We start from the raw sequence: 19,684 nt of genomic DNA on the forward strand, positions 1-19,684 counted from the left end.
CAGAGGAAAAAAAAAAGAACAGCCATCTGAAAATAGGTCCTAAGTATACTTTTCCAGGAATCTTATTCAGGCTCCTACACAGTAAACAAAAAATTGTGAAGGAAATGAACAAATAGTAGAAAAGCTTTATGCAAAAGAAAGAGTGAGTTGCAATAGCAAGAGTAATGATATAGGCCTACCCTGGCAGTTCCTTAGCTTCTGTGTAGTTCATCCAAGTGATGTCTTAGGATCAGCTGAGGCAGATTGCTTTACAAAAATAAACTAATACGAAAACCTTTTCCCCTACATTCATGCAAGGAAGATAATGACTATTTAAGATGTGATGCCAGACTCTTCCTTTTCACATGATGATCTCGTGGTTTCTTAGCTGTTACACATAAAAAAGGCATTTGACCAAAAATGACTCAATTTGTTATATAGTTTATAAACTGTTAAAAGAAACATTCCTTCTTCCTTCCTTCCTCCCTATTACCTATCTATCTATCATCTATCATTAATCTCAATTATCCTGACTTTCTCTAAGAGTGTGTGTGTGTCTTTATGTGTGTGTGTTTTACAACTTGGTAGAGGCCAAAGGCATTTTGTTGGTTTGGAAGTCAAACACGTGTTTGTTACTCAACTGATAAATCCCACATGACAATCATAGGATGAGCTGGTTGTTTTTTCCAAGGTGTCATTACATCATGCGTCTCCCCCTGCTTAAAACTGGTGTCCCATCTCCTCAGCAATTCACCTCCTTGCCATGAACTTAAAGCTAAATTCCATACTTCTTCTATAACCAAACCCACAATGAAATCACAGATTTAAATACATAGCTATAAAACACCGTTCACTTGGTAAATGAGGGAAGCAGCAGTTGAGGAAGGCAAATGGGGTAAAGCTTCTACAATGCCTGAGGCTGATATGCCTCTAATCAGGCCCAGAGCCCTTTCTTTATACTAAGCCAAAATAATAGGACTGTCTCTTTTTATTTCACATTTCTCTATCCAGGCTGTCCTTTGGTACTTTTTCTCCTTCAGAGGTGGTCTTAGAGCTCAAATCAACCTATCATCATCCAGATAGGGTTTTTTGGACCCAGCTTCCCACGATCCCGGAAACACTGCAGGGTCCTGCTTTCCCTGAAGATAGATGGTCTTGCACACTATCTCCCAGGACAAAGCCCACAGTGCATGAATTTAGTGTCTACAATACTGGTCATTTTCAAAACTAGGTGAAAGGCGGCCCTGTGAGTTTCTTTAGCTTTTGCCCTTATGTTTATTAACTGGATCAACATTCCATTATTTCAACTGTGGGTTTTTCCACCTCAGGAAGGGGAAGGATGGGAACTCTTCCCCTGGACAGGTGCCTTCCTGACTGGTGATGGGAAGCAGGCACTGGGCATGCTCACCTTAGCCCCTGTGCTTCATTGTTACTTCTCTGCCCTACCTCTCCTCAAGAATCTCTCATTCTATTTCTCCATGAGGTAAGCTTTCTATGTCAGGATCTGGCCTTGGAATGGGGAGCCTTGAAGTTTGGGATGGGTAGGGTCAATCTAGAGGGAAAGCCGTTAGGGAACCCGATTTTGGTTAATATCTACGCTCCATTCTCCAAACTGGCCCTTTGAGTATTTTGTTCTCCAACTGTCTGATTCTTGTGTCCACTTCTCAACAAGGTTTGAACTCAAAGGGCTGACAGGAAATTATCACTCCTTTTACAGAAACAAAGAACCCCCCAATCCCAGTGGCTAAAACAACAAAAAAAGGTTTATTTCTCGCTCACGTTACATGTTCACCGGGACCCTGGTCATTGGCTTTGACTACACACACCACACAGTGGAAGTTTAGGGTTTTTAAAAATGGGTTCAGGGCTTCCCTGGTGGCGCAGTGGTTGAGAGTCCGCCTGCCGATGCAGGGGACACGGGTTCGTGCCCTGGTCCGAGAAGATCCCACATGCCGCGGAGCGGCTGGGCCCGTGAGCCATGGCCGCTGAGCCTGCACGTCTGGAGCCTGTGCTCCGCAACGGGAGAGGCCACAACAGTGAGAGGCCCGCATACTGCAAAAAAAAAAAAAAAAAAAAGGTTCAAATTTTAGCACCTCTGAGTAAAGTTTTATTAGAAAATAGAATAAGAAGAAATGTTCACATTTGAATCCTGGGATATAATCACAAAGACTCCCAGAGCAGTGTTTTCAAATGTAACTCTTTCTATTGGGGAACCATGTTTATAATAAACAACAAAAAGAGGCATCATCTACTGAATAGGCCTTTTCATATCCCCCGATTTATTTTCGGGAATACTTAATTCAGAGCTTTTCTTTCAGGGTGTCGGTACTTTCCCTTTTTGGATATGAGTTATACTAGGCTGACCTCTATTATTTCTGGATTACATGCCAGTGATGGAAAATGAATTGAGTGCTTTGAGGAGGAAAAAAAAAAAATCATTACCAGAAAGATGAATAGACGGATTGTACTGGGTTCCTAAAAGGAGGGGCTCTGGAAAGATCACTGGTTTGATTTTTCCGGGAACTGTACCTTCTTCGATACTCTTCAGAATTGTGACAAATTCCTCCAGCAGCAGGTAGGAGGTAGGTCTATAGATAACAGACCCTCTCTGGGCCCACTAACTTCAAAGAGAGCCCTTTCTTTGCTATGTGGCATTCAGATATAAAAACTGCTTTGAGCTCTCAGATTTCAGGCATTTGGAAAAGAGTCAATAGCCAGCCAAGTTTACATATTTATTGCTTTTGCCATAGGATGGAGAGATCTTTTCTCGACAGATATGTATTGTTCCTACTCTGTGCCAGGTAGTGCTAGGTGCTGATGACACAATAATGAAAAATACTGAAATATCCCCTACCTAATAGAGCTCTCAGTCTTGGAGGAGGGAGGTGAACCTAGCAGGTAAACAGCCTACAACTCAGTGTGAGAAATACCAAGATGAAGACACACAGGTTGCTATGGTAATCTGTTTTTTTTTTTTGGCTGCGTTGGGTCTTCGTTGCTGTGCGCGGGCTTTCCCTAGTTGTGGCGAGCTGGGGCTACTCTTCATTGCAGTGCGCGGGCTTCTCATTGCGGTGCCTTCTCTTGATGTGGAGCACAGGCTCTAGGCATGTGGGCTTCAGTAGTTGTGGCATGCTGGCTCAGTAGCTGTGGCGCACGGGCTTCGTTGCTCCGCGGCATGTGGGATCTTCCCGGACCAGGGCTTGAACCCGTGACCCCTGCATTGGCAGGAGGATTCTTTTTTTTTTTTCAGTTTGATATATATATATATATATTTTTTTTTTTTCATTTTAACATCTTTATTGGAGTATAATTGCTTTACCATGGTATGTTAGTTTCAGCTTCACAACAAAATGAATCAGTTATATATATACAGATGTTCCCATATCTCTTCCCGCTTGCATCTCCCTCCCTCCCACCTGGCAGGAGGATTCTTAAGCAGTGTGCCACCAGGGAAGTACTGCTACGGTAGTCTTATCGTGGAGGAAATGAGGGAAGACTTCCTGAAAGAATCAACCTGAAATTGTGATCTCAGGAACAACAGGACTTAACCAGTAGATGAGAGAATGATCAAAGGCCCTGAGGTTGGGAGAGAATATGGCATATTTGAAAGGACTGAGAATAGAAAGTACATGTGCAGGTGAAGGAGAGAAATATGTTTTTTTAGGGAACAATTGAATAGGAAAGGGACGTGGCAACATATGTCTACATAAATCCACTTCTTACCCCTTGGCAACCTTTATTCCATCTGCAGCCTTAATTCCCCCTTGCTGAGTACCATCGTGTTCACAGGTTCTGGGGACTTACGGATTCTTTTTTCATTCATAGTTCCATTATTACTACTGTGTTATCATTGTGTTGTGTCAAATTCATCTAGGAATAACCCTTCCAATTTCCTCTGATATTCTTATACATAGTATACTGTTGCACAATAATCTATATTTGGCCGGAAAGCAGTACTGATTTTTATTTATTTTTTTATTCATAATTTATATAAGAAACACAAAACTCAAAATTTCAAGCCAAAGAGTAAATATATTATGCGGTAGAAAACAAATATTTAGAGGACTTTTTCCCCAGTCTTCCTAAAATTGGCAAGATAGCAGCTCCAAGATTATGAGGAAGCAATAAATATTAAACACCAATGGAAGGAGTGGCCACCCAAAGACTCCCAGAGCGTACACAGTTGATCTTAACTAATACGTCTTCTACAGACCAAGCCCAGTTCCTGAAGTTCTTTATTGGCACTATCCCTATAAAGCTTTAATGAGCCCTACTGCACTCTGATCTGGGACGGAAAGGAAAGGAAAGAAGGGAAGCAGAAAGATGGGTGTCATCAATGTGCACAGGACCCTGGAGCATGAGAAGGGTGGCCTCACCCACCTACCCAACCAGCCGGTCGTGTAAGGTGGGTGGCCAACTCACAGCCCAGGCTGCGGGGCTGACCTGTATGGAAAGAGGTATTACCTGAAGGCTGCTGATTGGCCCCAGCTGCTCCCTGCCTAATGTACACTTCTTAAGCCACCACTCTCTAAGTGGAGAAGTCAAATAAAGTCACTAACATCTCTGTGATGATTAGTTTCCCAGATTGATTGGCAGCTCAGCAAAGGACATAAGGGGATGGGAACCAGCCTAGCAGGGAAGCAGGCCAAGTTGTACTGGGAATGTGGTAGGTCACCCTAAACACAGTAGAGGAACTGGGCGGCAAAAGGGATTTAAACACCTTCCTGGAAACTCCCACCCCTTCCTGGTCACATTAATGACCTCACAGGTGAAAATGGTGCACACGTCCTGAATATGCATTAAACCTCGTACGAGACACATTATAGGCATTATGTCATTTAATCTTATGCCCAGTTCAGTAAGTCCCTTTAGCACCTATAGTTAAGAAAACTGAGGCCAGAGAAGTTTAGTTACTTACTTAAGGTCGCACAACGGATACATTTCAGAGTTGGGATTCAAATTCAAGACGCTGACGCCAGAGCCCTTTCAACCAGGAAGTACTTTATGCAGCCTTCTCAGGATAGTTTCTTCCTCAGTGGAGGGATAATTCAATCCATCGGCCCATTTTGCTCCATAACAAGTGGCTTTTTCTAGGGTTATCTGGGATGAAGTCTAGGACAAATGTGTAAAATAAGTAGGTTATGAAAGAATAAAAATCTACAAATAATATATGCTGGAAAGGGTGTGGAGAAAGGGGAACCCTCCTACACTGTTGGTGGGAATGTAAGTTGATACAGCCACTATGGAGATTCCTTTAAAAACTAAAAATAGAGTTACCATATGATCCAGCAATCCCACTCCTGGGCAGATATCCAGAGAAAACTCTAATTCAGAAAGATAAATGCATGCCAATAGTCATTGCAGTACTATTTACAATAGCCAAGACATGGAAGCAACCTAAGTGTCCATCAACAGATGAATGGATAAAGAAGATGTGGTACATATATGCAATGGAATATTACTCAGCCATAAATAGGAATGAAATAGAGACTTCCCTGGTGGTCCAGTGGTTAAGATTCCATGCTCCCCATGCAGGAAGCCCGGGTTTGATTCCTGTTCAGGGAACTAGATCTCGCATGCTGCAAATAAGAGCCCGCATGCTGCAACTAAGAGCCCACATACTGCAACTAAAGATCCCGCATGCCGCAACTAAGACCCGGCGCAGCCAAAATAAATAAATTAATAATAAGTAAATAAATAAACAAATAAATATTAAAAATTTAAAAAAATAAAAGGAAAGGCATCTTAAAAAAAAAAGAATCAGGGCTTCCCTGGTGCTGCAGTGGTTGAGAGTCCGCCTGCCGATGCAGGGGACACGGGTCCATGCCCCGGTCCGGGAAGATCCCACATGCCGTGGAGCGGCTGGGCCCGTGAGCCATGGCCGCTGAGCCTGCGCGTCTGGAGCCTGTGCTCCGCAACGGGAGAGGCCACAATAGTGAGAGGCCCGCATACCGCAAAAAAACAGAAAGAAAAGAATGAAATAATGACATTTGCAGAAACATGGATGGACCTAGAGAGTATCATACTAAGTGAAGTAAGTCAGACAGAGAAAGACAAATATCATATGATTCCACTTCTACATGGAATCTAAACAATAATACAGATGAATCTATGTACAAAACAGAAACAGAGTCACAGACATAGAAAAGAAATTTATGGTTACCAAAGGGGAGAGGAAAGGGGGAGGGATAAATTAGGAGTATGGGATTAACAGATACACATTACTATGTATAAAATAGATAAGCAACGAGGATTTACTGTGTAACACAGGAACTATATCCAATATCTTGTAATAACCTATAATGGAAAATAATCAGAAAAAAATCATATACACGTAACTGAATCACTTTGCTGTCACCTGAAACTAACACAATATTGTAAATCAACCATGCTTCAATTAAAAAATAAATACATAGAATTAAGAAAAGAAAAAGAATGCTAGGTAGGATTTTTGCCCTATCTACGTCTCCAAGAAAAGAGCTAACTTTTGACTGCTTAGGTAAGAAGTGGGGAGAATGTGTAATAGCTTGTATCAGCAAATACTTGTTTAGTGTCACAACCAGGAACAAAGATGACCTCTGGTATTTCATGCCTTGTCTTCAAGGCCTGTTTGACTTGATTCTCCTCTCTACCTTGGAGAGTCGTGAAGCTGCTAAGCCACTGTGGGAAAAGGAACTGGTGCTGTGATTGCTTTTCTAGATCTGACACTGCCCTAGAATCTGTGGCTCTTCACTTCTGTTGAGTTATCTTCATGCCAGCACCTGGGGTGTGTTGTAACAATGAACTGTAAAACGGTGTTACCGGGTATGTCATGACCATCCACCAATGTCTACTAGGCTGGCACATTCACATGGGAGGGAAAGTACTGTGTGTAGCCACTGTGTTCTGGTAATGATGAGATTCTGGAATTACTTCCTGACTTTTTCTGAGAGAATCATGGAGAGGGTTAAGGTTGCCATGTTGAAAAGGACAATGTGACTACAATTTCAAATCACCAGCAAAACCTTGTTGACTCTTGGTACAGAATCAAAATTTAAATGCTAAAATTATGAACTCTACCTTGGAGCTATGCTCTTGCAAGAATCCCCACATTTTGGGGGGTGTGTGTGTTTTAACCTAAAACATTTTTATTTTATAAATTATCATATAGTTATTTTGATTTTTTCTTTTGAGGTAAAGTGCTATGAATGTTACCACATGTATAGATTCATGCAGCTACCCTCCACGAGCAAGATACAGAACAATCCCGTCACCCACCCTCTAAAAAAGACTCTCTCTTACCATCCCTTTACAGTCACTCACTCCTAGTCCCTGAAAACCACTGATCTGTCTTCCTTTTTAAAGTTTTGTCTCTGAGAAAGCCATATAAATGGAATCTTACAGCATGGAACCTCTTGAGACAAGCTTTTTTCAGTTAGCACAATGCCTTGATGATTCATCCAACTTGTGTGTGTATCAGTAATTCCTTACTTTCTATTGCTGAGCAGTATTCCATGGTATGACTGTGTCATCATCATTAACTTCTTAAAAATTCAGTATATTTTTAATTGAAGTTTAATTCACATACAATAAAATCAACCCCTTTACCTTAGTTTTGCAAAAAAAAGAAGAAATGGGTCATGTGAAAATCCTCACTCCGTAAAAAGATAAGCTTTAAACTGGAAACAGATTTTTGGACATGCCATGTTTGTCTGACTTTCTCCAGTAGACTGTTTCTATATTTGGAGAATTGTTCAGTACAGTTCTCTTTCCATCTGCTTGCACTCACGCTGTTGACAAATGTTCACTCCTTCTAACTGATTTCAGATTGGCTCTCCAACATTCTGCATTGTCTCTATATTCTTTAGTTTGGGGTTTTTTTTTCATAGGTAATACCTGTATACTGCCCCAAACACAAAAAACACAAAATGGTAACATACCAAGGTAAATAAGTCTCACCCACCCTCCATCTCCTGGGAACTCAGTCTCCTCTCTGGAGCTCACAGTTTTCTCAATTCTATGCATTTACAAATACATACATATATGAATGTATTAAAAAGTATGTATATAGGACTTCCCTGGTGGCGCAGTGGTTGAGAGTCCGCCTGCCGATGCAGGGGACACGGGTCCGTGCCCCGGTCCGGGAAGATCCCACATGCCGGGGAGCGGCTGGGCCCGTGAGCCATGGCCGCTGAGCCTGCGCGTCTGGAGCCTGTGCTCCGCAACGGGAGAGGCCACAGCAGTGAGAGGCCCGCGTACCGCAAAAAAAAAAAAAAAAGTATGTATATAGACATATGTAAGTATACAAATATATGTATATGTACATTTAAAATACAAATAGTTGCATATAAAATCAATGTATATACTTGCATACATACATACATTTTCCCCACACACAAATGGGGGCACATTCTGCCCAATGTTCTATACTTTGCCTTATTCTCTTAACTTCCCTTCTCCTGGAATTCCTTCCAGAAAAGTATATTTAAAGCAGTCTATTAAGTCTCTTTTACTCTACTGTATGAGTCTATCATAATTTATTTAAGCATCCCATTACTGATGGTCCAGTGAGTTTCTAAACTTTGCTCATACAATTAATATACCGTTTTATTTGTATCATTTCATTTTACTCCAATAGAAGCATCTTTGCAGGATAATTTCTTAGAAGTGGAATTTCTGGGTCAAGGGGTGTGTGCATTTCTGTTTTTGAAAGGTTTGGCCAAAGTATCCTTCAGGGAAGTCATATCAATTTACATCCTATTAGCGATGGATCACAGTGTTTCTACATTATCTACATTTATTTAGTAACTAATTATTTTAACATAATTTCAGATATTAGTGAATATTCAATGATCAATATCAGAAATAACTAGCATTAATAGATTCTCAATCTTCCTTTATTTTCACGACATTAACACTTTTGAAGAGTCTAGGCCAGTTACTTCGAAGACTGTCCTTCAATTTGGGCCTACTTTTTCTTTAAAACAAAGAACCAACTGCAAATAGCTCAAAGCAAAATACAAGGAAAACCTTCTAGCCATAAAAAAGAAGGAGCAAAATAAAATTTAAAAATACAGTTAGTGAGAATACCTACGATTTGGAGTGGGGGTGGGAGGAGGAGAGAAATAGGTGAGGGAGATTGAGGTACAAACTTCCAGTTACAAAATAAGTGAGTCATGGATATGAAATGCACAGTGTAGGGAATATAGTCAGTAATTATGTAATATCTTTGTATGTGACAGATGGTAATTAGGCTCATTGTGGTGATCAGTTTGAAATTTAAGAAATACTGAATCCCTACGCTGTGCACTACCATAGTGTTGTAGGTCAATTTTACTTCAAAAACAAACAGACTCATAGAAAAAGCAATCAGATTGTGGTTACCAGAGGTGTGTGTGTGGGGGGGTGCGCTGGAAGGGGGAACTGGATGAAGGCAGTCAAAAGGCACAAACTTCCAGTTCGAAGATAAATCAGTACTAGGGATGTAATCACAACTAACACTGCTGTATGCTATGTATGTGAAAGTTAAGAGAATTAACCCTAAGAGTTCTCATCACAAAGAAACAATGTTTTTCTATTCTTTAATTTTGTATCTATAGGAGATGATGGATGGTCACTAAATTTACTGTGGAAGTTCAAATCATTATGCTGTACACCTTAAGCTTATACATTACTGTATGTCAATCACATCTCAGTAAAACTGGAAGAAAAAAGAAAGAATACCTGCCATGTTTTGCTTGTTTGTTCGACTACTTACCATTTTTGGAGCACTTACTACATGCCAGATATTGAGTTAAGCACTTTGCCTAGGGGTAAGAGCTAACATTTACTAGATGCTGAATTTGTGCCGAGTGAAATGCAAAATGCTTTATATGCATTAGCTCCTGTATTCCTCATAATAACCCTTCACTATTCTTCATAGAATGCATGAGTAACCTGCGGTACAGAGAGGCAGAATGGTTTGCCTCAGGTCACAGAAATTAGCTCTCTTCCTATTCCTTTCCTTCCCTTCTCTTCTTTTCAAGTTACAAAAGTTATACATGCTCAATAAAATAATCCAGAGGGGGTGGGTAAAGTAAAAGTGGAGTGCCTGCCCCATGCCAGAGGTAACCTCTATTAACAATTGGGGGGACTTCCCTGGAGGTCCAGTGGTTAGGGCTCCATGCTCCCAATGCAAGGGGGCACGGGTTTGAACCCTGGTTGGGGAACTGAGATCCTGTATGGCGCATAGGGTGGCGAAAAACAAAAAAAAAACAGACCATTTTCTATAAGAACCAAGATTTAAATCCCACCTTTTCTGACTCCAAAGCCCTTATTCCTAATGGATATTCAATACTGTCTTCCATATGCAAATAGCAAATTATAAAATTATATATATTCTATAAAATAAAATGGCTCTTAAGACTCTTATCAACTGGATTATTGTTGAAAAGCAGGAAAAGCTAAAACATATTAAGTACCATCTCTGATACAGGGAGCCTTTTTATCCACAGCATAAAGAAGACTAAATTAACTAATTAATTAAAACTAAAACAGATTTTGACAAATGACAGCCTGCAAGAAGCTTTTATGAACTTGCTACTTAGCCAAGCGTTGACTATAAAAATAGAAATAATAAGGCATGTGACCAAAGAGGAGGAACAAAAGCAGCTCAAACCAAAAGCAGTCCTGTTGTGCAATCCGCTGTAGAAGGAGCTTGGAGTCATTGGCTCCAGCAAAATTCTTGAGGCTTCAGGTAATCTAGTATAGACTGTACGGTATCCTGGTGAGGTTATAATGGTGAACAGTAACTTGGGCATGTTCCACCCTACCCAAGATCAAGAAGAATTGCAAAGTATCAGTGGTAATGGCACTGGAAAATAAGAACACATTTCTTCAGGTCATAGAAGGATCCAATTTAAAAAACTGTCTTTGCATGTTGGGGGATGCCCCACTCTTCATAATCTGGGAAACTGGTCAGTGAGGAGAACACAGCAGTTTCACTGAGTTAAGACCCCCTCTGCCTTCTTTCTACTTCCACATGGCAAATAGATTCCACTGTGACTCAGACTAAAGGCCTCTTTGGTAATATTTTACTTAGAAAATTTTAATCTTTAATTTCCTTTTCTTGTATTGCCCTTGCCACATCTTGGTGTCAAGGTAATTATATCTTCATAAAATAAAGTTCATGGCTTTCTTTCTCTTCCGCTTTCTCCTTGTAAATCGCTAAAAACTTTGGATTATCATTTCTTTAAAGGGTTGTTAAAATAGACCATAAAATTGTCTGCACCTTCTCTTTTTGTAAGTGGAGAGAGGAGTACTGGGAGAGTCCTGACTACTTTCCATTTCTTTGTTGGGTATTGTTTCATTCATTTTTTTTGGCAATTTTGTTAAGTTTTGTTTTCTAGAAAAATACACTTTCTTTTAGTTTTCAATTAATTGGCAAAAAGTTCTTTATACTATTCATTTATAATTTTAAAAAATCTCTGCTATTTCTCTAATTATGTCCCCTTCTTTGCTCACATCTGTCTCTCTCTTACATTTTTATTCTCTGTGAGTTTCTCTGTCAATATTTTAAGAAATCTATTTTATAAGGCTTTTCAAAGAACCAGCTTTTGGTATTGATAATTTTTGTTTGTTCTTTGGGGGATTTGTTCTTTATTTTCTAACTTGTTGAGTTGAATATTGAATGCTTAATTGACTTATTTTGAATATTTTTATGTAAATACATTTTCATAATGCCACTGTAGCTGCAGGCTGGCAGTAGAAGACTTCCTGGGTTTGAGTCTAGGCTCTGTCACTTACTAGCTATATGATCTTGGGCAAGTTATTTCACAGCTCTGTGCTTCAGTTTCTGCTTCTTTTTGTTCAAATCCATTATTCATTATGCTTATTAATGTTTTAAATACGTGACCTATAATTATCTGATAGATATGTGTTTAATTCTCCCAGTTTGGAGATTAACATATTTCAAGGCTGTTTTTTTTGGGGGGGAGGGGGTACATGCAAGTTCATGATGATTCTATCTTCCTGGTGGACGATTCCTTACCATAATGTGTATCCTTCTTTGTTCTCAATAATGCTTTTTGAATTAAATGATATTTTCGCAAATATTAATATTCTTATATCAGATTTCTTTTGTTTAGAGGAGATGTTGACAGGTTTATATTTTTCTATATCTTTATTGTCAAAGACACCCGCCTAGTGAATGGCAAAGCCAGGTTTATTCCTAGACCACCTGATCCCCAGTCCAGTGTGCTTTCTTCCCGACCATGACACATCCTAGGTCTACCTTCTTCCATGATTCAGCTCAAGTCACTCTTCACTGTGAGGCCTCTCCCAACAACTCAGCCTGTAGTGATTACTTCCTCCTTTGAATGAATGCTCAATGCTTGCAGTACTTAATCGGTCCTGAAAATGTGCCATCCTAGTGTTGTGTGTACATCTATCCTGGAAGTTCCTTAAAAGCTACAATAGGGGTTGTTAACCAAAATTTTCGAAGCAGAGACCCGATTGAAATAAAAAGGTGCTAATTTGGCGTTCGTTAGGACTGCAACCTGGGAGACACAGGTTCAAGAAGCACTTGAATTGTGTTCTGCCAGACTACAAAATGCAGGAGGCTTACAAAGGTAAAAACTGAAGGTTACTGCTAGTTACATGAATTGTTTATCAAGAATTATAATTGGAGCTGGCAAGAAGTAAGGGTGCTTGTTAAGGAAGGGCTGGTTGGGGTCTGAAAGGGTTGCATAATTACAAGGGGAGACCTTGAGACCATAAGGTTGCAGCTGGCAAGTGTCGTTCTGAATACAGCTCGTAGTGTCTTTGGGTCTGGTACAGTTCAAAGAAAGTTCAAGTTCTCATTGGTGCAGAGATGTGTCTGAGACCAGATCCTCGATGGCCTCCTGACTCCATTTTTGTATGCCTGAACTGTGGTTAATCCATTATAATTTCAATTTGTCGTCAAGATTATATCTCTTCTGCTGGTGACTCCAGACCTACTTTACTAAGGAGGCTTAAAGATGCAATCTGGTCAGGAAGAGAGTGCCTAGGGAACTTGACTTGAACCTGAATTTTCATAGCAGGCACACTATTTTCATATTCTTGGGAGGTGGGTGTTACAGAGTTTGGGAAGGGGTTAGCTATAGCCTCACATGCCACCCTTTCAGCCACCACTGTCCTCTGCTGCTCTGCCTATGATGACGATTTCCAACAAAGCTAGCTGCTCTTCAAAATTGCCATAATTTCAGATCCCACTCCAGAGCCACAGAGCTAGAATCTCCTGAGCGGAGTCTGAGAATCTAATATTTAAGAGTCTCTGCTGGGAAATTCAAGTTGAAGGTACCTGAGCACCTTCTTGGCAGGCAGTCACTTCTTGTAAATACAGGGTGTGCATCAAATCTGGAAACTTAAGCAAACACATAATACCCTGCTTTAATTGATATTGTATAGTACGATACACAATAAAGTGATATTTCTGTTTCCCAACGCCTATTGCTACTGTTAAATTAATTAAACAAGAAGGCCATTAGACTGATGTGGCTTTAATACCTTAGTAGCCTATGTAAGCAAACCAAAACCTAAGCCTGAAATGCATCCAGGTGAATAAATCAAAACCTAAGGACAACCTATCACAAATAGCCAACTAGGGGCTTCCCTGGTGGCACAGTGGTTGAGAGTCCGCCTGCCGATGCAGGGGACGCGGGTTCGCGCCCCGGTCCGGGAAGATCCCACATGCCGCGGAGCGGCTGGGCCCGTGAGCCATGGCCGCTGAGCCTGCGCGTCCGGAGCCTGTGCTCCGCAACGGGAGAGGACACAGCAGTGAGAGGCCCGTGTACCGCAAAAAAAAAAAAAAAAAAAAAAGCCAACTAGGCTTTCCCAAACAAGGCAACTACTTAAAGCTATAGCCAGTCAAACTGTTTCCTTGCTTTCTTTCCGCCTTTTCTCTATAAACGTCTTTCCCTTAGCTCCTGTGTGTGAAGTGGTTCTTAACCACTTCCGGTTTGGTGCTGCCCGATTCCAATGGATTTTTGCTCAAATAAACTTTTTAACTTTTTAGTATGTCTCAGTTTATCTTTTAACACTACAAATAGCTTAGTGTAAAATATGCTCTAGTAAATTAATTTAGTAAACTTTTATTTTCTTTTGTTCATTGTGAAGGATACAAAAGAGGAATGTAACAATAACAAAAATAATAATGGCTAGCATCTATTGAGCACCTAATGTGTGTCAGGTACTTTATTAAATGCTTTACATGCATTGTCTCTTTTATTATTTACCAGACTTCTACTGTGTGGAGACTGCAGTCAGGACCACCTTATCCATTATGCTCACTAGGTACTATGCCTAGGGTCCACAATACTGTTAGAGGTCCACGAAAATGTTTTAGTTTCTTTTAGAATCAAAAGGGAAAATAAAGGAACATAATCTTCCCTGGATATTAGTCTTTATACTCACATGGCTGTAAAATATAATTTATGATTTTTTTTTTATGGAGTGAGCATCCCATGAGGGCAAAAGTGCCTTGGGCCTCAGAAAGTTATAATGCAGCCCTCGCTATAATCATTCCCACTTAACAGATAAAGAAGCTGAGGTTCAATCAAGCTGAGAAATAAAACATGCCGCAGAGCTAGGAAATGGCAGAGGTAATTTTGGATATAGGCCTGGGGGACTCCACTGATGACCCTTTTAACTACCACATTATACACTATACAACATTATGTAGCAAGAAGCTCATACCAAGCTGGGAAAACAAGTTTGTCGTACACTAACCAATCAGAAAATACTTCAAGGAAAGAATAGAATTAACTGCCTAAATTTAGGGACAGATCCAGATTATGTAGGACCCCAGGCTTTTACAACTTGGAAGATCTTCTTTCAGGAAAAAATACTAAAGTATAAATAAAAATTAGGTATCCAGTCTTGGAGGGGGCTGTCCAAGGAAGGGGGCCTTCAAGTGTAAGCCTCATTAGCTTCATGGAAAATCCATCTCACCTAAATGTCCTTGGACCTAAAGAAGGCCAGAGCTTCAGGAAGGATTCAGTGTCACCAGGGATATCAAGAGGGGTTTTTAGGAGGAAATGGGACTTTGAAGTGTGGCTGTGACTGGGCACCCTGAGTGTAAAGGCAGGGGGGCCAGTGTGAGCACAGTCTGTTCAGGAGAGGGTGGAGAAAGCCACCTGCCCAAAACCCACAGTGATGCTGCCCAGCGGGGAACCACGGGGTTCGCTGAGGAAGGCAGTGCCTATTTGAAAAACCAGGATGGAAAGGATGCTGGGAATCTTTGTTCCTCAGTCGTTAAGTCATTATGCAGTAAAAGGCATCAAGAGGATGAGGAATCTGGTGCTGTGGGCAGGACCCTCAGGAGGGGTGGAAAGAGGCAAAGAGATCTAATTGAAGGACTGGCCTGGGTATGTTTTAATGAGTGCCTTATAAATTATGGGTGGCAGAGGGGAGAGAGGAGTAAAATAAGACAAAGAAAAAGTAAGAATGAAAAAGCATCAATCCAGTATTAAGAGATGTGAGGACTAGAGGGGAATCAGAGATAATTTTTATATTCTGAGCCTGGCTAATTGAAGGAATAGCTGTGGGACTGCCAGAAATATAGGGGTTGGTTAGGTTTGGTTCTAGAGAAGTTAAATCCAACAACAACAAAAAGTTGAAACAACTGGGCTTTGTGCATCCCCAGAGGGAGCTGCGTCCTGGGACAGAAAGGTATCCTGAGCAGAGCTTGACTAGGCTCTGCTGGCATAATTAGCCTTTGCAGTCTTTTCCGCATACCAACTCCCCATTGGGTCAACACATTCTTTCTCAATTACGTTAACCTCATTAAGAACCCCGCAGTCAGGTCCTGCTTTTCTAGCTAAGAAGCATTTTGTTTTTAAGGTGGTGTTTGTTGAACACCGTTATGAGATTAGCTATAATTTAACTCTCAGAGTTTCTCTAGGTAAGCAGTCAAGAAGACTAGTCACATGAAAATAGAAAGCAGAGTATGGATTTGAGAAGGCATTACAGAGCTATAAAAAATAGGGATATGGACTTAGAGAGAGGGTGGAGTCTTTTGATGATTCAAAATGTATTGATTGCCTACTCGTTACACGTCAGGGTCTGTGCTTGGAACAAAAGCCATTACTATGAAAGAGAGGCGGTCTCTGCCTTGTAGGTGTCTAGGATGGGTATTTGGGAAGGTGACAGGGTCACACAGAGGATGAAGAACAGCAGATTCTAGAGGCTGGGGAGCAGGATGATGAATTTAGGTTTAGCCGTGTCAAATTTGGTGTTCTGAAAAACGTGTAGTGTGTCCAATACACAACTGTAAACGTGGGAATGGTGTTCAGAAGAGAAGCCAAGGCAAGAGATACAAATTTTAGGATACAGAAACCAGCATAGAGTTAATGCCTGGGGCAGGCATGGATGATGAAAGTATTGTTTGCAAGGCCAATAGGACAGTATCAGTGGAAGTTTTTAACAGAGCTAGGGATGCTTCAATAATCAAAGAATTAAACAGAATTGGTAAAAGAAAGGAAAAGTGTTAAAACAAATAGAGTGGTGAATATAGCACAAACAAGTCAGTCAAACTTGCAGAAGGGTCAACATCAGATCTTGCTTTTTGAGATATAAATTTCCCTGTAAGTAATACTTCACCGACATCCCAAAATGTTGGTATGTAGTTTAATTGCTCACTTTTAAAAAAAAAATTATTTATTATTTTTGGCTGCGTTGGGTCTTCGTTGCTGCACGCAGCCTCTCTAATTGCGGCGAGCGTTCGGGGGGGGGGGCTGCTCTTTGTTGTGGTGCATGGGCTTCTCATTGTGGTGGCTCCTCTTGTTGCCGGAGCATGGGCTCTAGGCGGGCAGGCTTCAGTAGTTGCAGCACGCGGGCCCTAGAGCAGGTGGGCTTCAGTAGTTGTGGTGCGTGGGCTCAGTAGTTGCAGCACGCAGGCTCTAGGGCGCACGGGTTTCAGTAGTTGTGGCGCATGGGCTTAGTTGCTCCGCAGCATGTGGGATCTTCCCAGGCCAGGGATCGAACCCGTGTCCCCTGCATTGGCAGGTGGATTCTTAATCATTGCGCCACCAGGGAAGTCCCTGGTAATTGCTCATTTCTAAATATTAACTCATGAATTATTTAGATGTAATTTCTAAATATATGGGGTTATATTGGTCATGATAGATAGATAGGTGGATATAGATATAGATATATAGATTTGACTGGAGAGGAATTTAATACAGAGAATTGATTTCGTGGTGGCCATGGATTGAGAAGCCAACCGGCGACACTGAGGCAATCCAGAGATTATCAACAGCGGAAAGTCATTACCACTTCTAGGTCTGCAGGGACAACAGAAGGAGGTGGCTTTACCCAAGCTTAAACTCACTTCATCTGAAGTGAGTCAGAGCCAAAGTGGGGACTGCCCAACAGAAGCTGGGAGCCAAGAGAGGCAATCCATAGGAAGAAGGAAACATCCTGCCTTTCCCCTTTCTGCCTCCTAACCTAAGGTCAATGCTTCCAGTGTCTCCCATTGTCAGAGCCCAAGGGAGCCTGGGAATTGTAGTTCCCTAGAGCACAGGGGAAAACAGCGCAGAGAAGATGATTATCTTTTTGTTACTAATTTGAAGTTTATTACATTGTGATCAAAGATTGTAGTCTATTTGATAATCCTTACTTGGTATTTACTGAAACTCATCTTATGGCCTAGGACATAGTCAGGTTTTGTAAATGTTCCAAGGGTTGTTGAAAAGAATGTGTATTCTCTTATCTTGTGCGTGGGCAGTATCCCACAAATGTCCATCAGACTTTGTTCGTTAGTTGTGTTGTCCACACAATAAAGATACATCTTTATCCATACTATGTTGATGACATGAAGTCAGTTTTTGAAAGAAGTTTGTTAAAAATCTCTCATTATGTTTATGGATTTATCAAATTCAGGTGCCGGCTATATGAAAAATAGTCTATAAGGAACATGAATGGAAATAGTTGGAAGGCTGGTACACTGGTTCAGGTGAGAAATGATAGTAGCCTGGCCTAAGCTGGTAAGAATGTAGAGGAAAAAGGAAAGAGAGAAATTAATGCTGATTCTTAGGTTTCTGGCTTGGGTAACTGGATGAATGGGGGTACGGTTCACATATATGGACGGCCACTGACCAGGGATTTTTCCTTGAGCAAATTACACAAAGTCTCTGGCCTCAGTTTTCTTCTTTATAAAAATGGGTATAATAATCGACTGTATTTCATAGGATTATTGTGACAGTGAAAAGAGTTAATATATGTAGAGTACTTAGCACCATAGCTAAATAACTCTTCTATATAAGCTTTTATTATTACCAACTAGCATATGGTTAAAGAGGTGAGGGTTTGGGTTTGAGGTGGGAAATCAAGATTTCCTACTGAGGCTCATTATGTTTGAGTTGTTCTGGAATTTATCTTTCAATAAATAGGGTGTGAATGATCTCAGTAAACACTGCTTAGGGATGAAAGAGGATGGAAGTGCAAAAAGACCACTGGAAGGTCCAAGGCAACCTACGAGAGGTGGCAGGATCAAGAGAAGACTGTCTTTAGGAAGAGAGAGTGGATAATGGTTTCAGGAGAGGATAAGGAGTTACTTCAGGGGGAGACGGAATAACCGAACAACTGCCTACATGTACATTCTGTTTATTTTTGTTTTCCAGTGTTTCAGTGTGTTGTTGTCAGGCTTGGTTTTAGGGAAAGAAGAGCAGAACTCTGGGAAAAATGACTGCAATTAACAGAGCAATCTTAACTTACCTTGTGTGTGATTTATCATAAGATTCGTAAACAGATTACTCTAGTGACAGGTTGCCGAGAAGCCTGTATTAAACTTGTGGTGCAACAGGAAAAAGTGATTAACACGGCAAAGGTTCATGAACACGTATGTTTCCGGCTTTGAGCTACTGTGTGGAATGAAAATGGAAATTATGAATTCTGTAGGATGCACTGCCTCGGCAGATTTTCGTGTGAGATTATGCATGACCACACCTCTCCCACAAGTCTGCACAGGCTTAGGAATTTTCTTATTAAGCTTGTTATACAATATGCATTTTAGCAAGGGCATACAAATGAATGTAAAGAATATTCCTAGGCATATTAATCTTGATTTATAATTATGGGTCCCCCTTCACTGGGTTAGTGCCAAATTATTTTTTCTTGTCTGTAGTGTTAAGGAGGAAAGCATTGCTTTATGCTTATTGTAATTGAAGCCATCTTTCATAAACCAGTTTTAGATTGATCTCACATAGATTATAAGCTAGATTCAATTATGAAGCCATTAACACACTTCACATAAACAGAAAATAAAAAGCAGGTTCTGTGTGAAGATAGGAGATTTAACATGTACTTCTACCTTCTCACCTTCCTGAGACCCCACTAACACAACCAGTGAAGGGATGTTTTCAGGCTTAAACCCAAAACATGGAGAGAGCTGCAGAAGGGATCGTTTTGGAAGCTGGAAAGCAGGTGAATACATAGTGATAGAATAAGCAGCGCTGAGAAAGTTGAATTCAATCAAGCAGTAGAGAAAACTAGGAATTAATCTGATTTACAGAAAACCAAAGACTTAGAAACTAATGGCAGCAGGTCTTCGTGGAAGTGAAAATAAAAGGGGTATAGATTTAATAAGGAGCAATGTTGGGAAGTCTGTTTTAGAAGGAATTGGATTCCCAGATCCAAGCAGCATCCCAGAAACTGACCTTTCCTTCACTGGCAAAGAATGATGGTTTATTTTCATAATGAAGTAAAA

The sequence above is a fragment of the Grampus griseus genome (assembly GCF_964374135.1).
Source record: "Grampus griseus genome assembly, chromosome: 7".
Classification (NCBI taxonomy): domain Eukaryota; kingdom Metazoa; phylum Chordata; class Mammalia; order Artiodactyla; family Delphinidae; genus Grampus; species Grampus griseus.